At 42.4% G+C, this 2,505-nt stretch overlaps 1 long non-coding RNA gene across 1 annotated transcript; it reads left to right on the top strand.

The window, feature by feature from the left end:
* Positions 1–823: 823 nt before the first annotated feature.
* LOC140804268 (uncharacterized) lies at positions 824–1,685 on the top strand. The gene is made up of 4 exons (XR_012112152.1): positions 824–940; positions 1,030–1,323; positions 1,427–1,528; positions 1,610–1,685. It is a non-coding gene; the product is annotated as an uncharacterized lncRNA (long non-coding RNA).
* The last annotated feature ends 820 nt before the right edge of the window (positions 1,686–2,505 follow it).

Here is a 2,505-nt window from a genome sequence, read left to right as displayed (position 1 = left end):
TTTTATGTACCAGTCGCCATGTGCGACGGTTTAACACAACCCGTCGCAATATACAGTGACAGTTAAATAAAACCGTCTTAATATAGCGACGGTTTCGTGTAAACCGTCGTCGATCTAGATCGGCGACGGTTTATATATAACTGTCGCTATTAGAGACGTGTTTTCGAAACCGTCGCTATTAGCAAACTGTCTATAAATTGTCGCGTTTTCGGCGAATTTTCTCCACAGCAACTCCTTCACTCACATCTGCGCGCGATATAAATCTTATCTCGCAGACGTTTTTTGTTTTTACTTAGGTACGTTTTTTTGCAATTCAATTCTTAGTAAATTTCTTTCTATCTTGTCTATATATTTGTGTATAATATAATGTTGTTATCTAACAAATTTTTCAAAAACTTGTTATAAATCCTGGGAGGATGTTAAGACGACATCCCACACTCTCGATAAGGGATACGATAAGTATAAAAGGCGAAAAGTTTTATAAACAAAATATCTGATGTCACCTCATTATAAAGCAAAATACATCTTATTTATTATTTTGTAGGATCAAATGGATAACGATAGAAATTGGATGTATCGTCGGTTGGAGAATGGATTTCTAACGGCTGAATATTGTGTTGGTGTAGAGTCGTTTGTAAGATTTGCACTTAGTCATCCTGAATGTTTATTAAATGGAAATATCTGTTGTCCGTGCAATCGAAAAAAATGTCAGAACCGAACATATTTAGATGAAGATACTGTCAAGGTTCATCTCGGTCGTTATGGATTTGTACCGAATTACTACAATTGGTATTTTTTCCCTGGTTATAGATTTAACCCAAATAATAGCATTGTCTCGAGATACATATCGAGACAGTTCTCAACGCAGACATGTGATCCAGGCTGGTCGTGGAGGCATGTCACACCTGAGCAGCGGCAGTGGTATTGAGACCAGTTTTGTGTAAGTCTTTATTAAAACAATTAATTTCTACACGAACATGTTTCAAAATTTATTAAACTTAAATTTAAGTTAAATATAAAATATTGCAGTTGAGGTATAGATGGGCTGCTGATATTGATGCTCAGGTGCGAGACTTGTGGCTCCGTACCAGTGCCACCCTATACCGCCGGACCATTTATAGCTGGAGGAGCACGGACAAGCATCCACCGACGGTCACGCCTGAGAGATGGGCTGCTTGGACAGATGCATGGCAACAGCAGGACTGGCAGGACAGAGCCGCGAAGAACAAGGCCAACAGGAACAGTGAGCCTGCTGGTGTAGGTACAGGGACGTCAAAGCACATTGCAGGTGCGAAGACGTACAGCGCTCACGGGCAGGATTTGGTATTTCTTCCATTTTAATACTTTTCATTTTTACTTTAGCATATATATTTATTTTTCGTTAATTATAAATGTTCATGTTTTACAATTATTGAATTTATTTTAGCGGGCACGACATGGCAGAGATCCTATGTCGTGGGAGCTTTACGTTCACACACATCGACATGAAGTTGGATCTTTCGTTGACACGCGATCCCGACTGGTCCACGTAAGTTTATTGAATTTCGTTACTCTCATTAACGTCACATTACGAAAATTTGATTTCATTCATTTTTAATCAACATCACAGAAGGAGATGGAGCGCTCCATGGCTGAGTCGGTAACTCCTGCAGGTGATGGATTATAGCCTGCTGTGCCCAGCCCGCAATCGGTAAACAGCATGTTCAAACTTGTTGTTGGGGGGAAGAAGAAGGGGAGGATGTATGGGTGTGGGTCCATGGCCAGCACCTTGTATCCCGATGAGATGGCTCCGGGTCGACGTGGTGGTCATCGAGTGTCGGTCAGTCGTCTGAGTCACAACAGATGGCAGACATGCGCCAGACTCTAGACACATCGTTACGCCGTAACGATGAGCTTCACGACAGGATGCGGGCTTCGGAGGCGGAGAACGCCATGCTAAGAGATCGCATGAACTCACTAGAGGAGCATGTCAGACTCCTAGTTGCAGGCATGTCACAGGGAGCTACGCCGCACACATCAGACCGCACGCTGTTTGGACCGGGCAGTTCGCACAGGGGTCGATCCCGTGGCGCAACACTTGGTTCTTCACCTCGTAGACACAGATTATCACAGACTTATATTCCTCCGACGCAGGGCTACGGGGACGACGACGACGACGAGGAGGATGAGGACGAGGACGATGACGAGACTCAGTCACCGTAGCTACGTTTTTTTGTGATTGTTTTCTAATGAGATTTGTAGTTAACACTTGTATTATTTTTCGATTAGTAATATATGAGTACATTTCGCAAACTTTGTTGTTACTTTTTTGTCAATTATGTAGCGCAATATAGTTTAAAATCAGTACGTAATTAAGGATGGTTTTAAAAAAATAAAAAAAATTAATGTTGCGACGGTTACTGTCAAACCGTCGCTAATTAAGCGACGGTTCTGGTCAAACCGCCGCTCAATTAAGCGACGGGTTTGGCAAACCGTCACTATAATAAGCGACGGCTTTGTCAATAG

The sequence above is a fragment of the Primulina eburnea genome, chromosome 11, assembly GCF_022965805.1.
Source record: "Primulina eburnea isolate SZY01 chromosome 11, ASM2296580v1, whole genome shotgun sequence".
In the NCBI taxonomy this organism is placed as follows: domain Eukaryota; kingdom Viridiplantae; phylum Streptophyta; class Magnoliopsida; order Lamiales; family Gesneriaceae; genus Primulina; species Primulina eburnea.
This window is presented reverse-complemented; position numbering and strand designations above follow the sequence as displayed.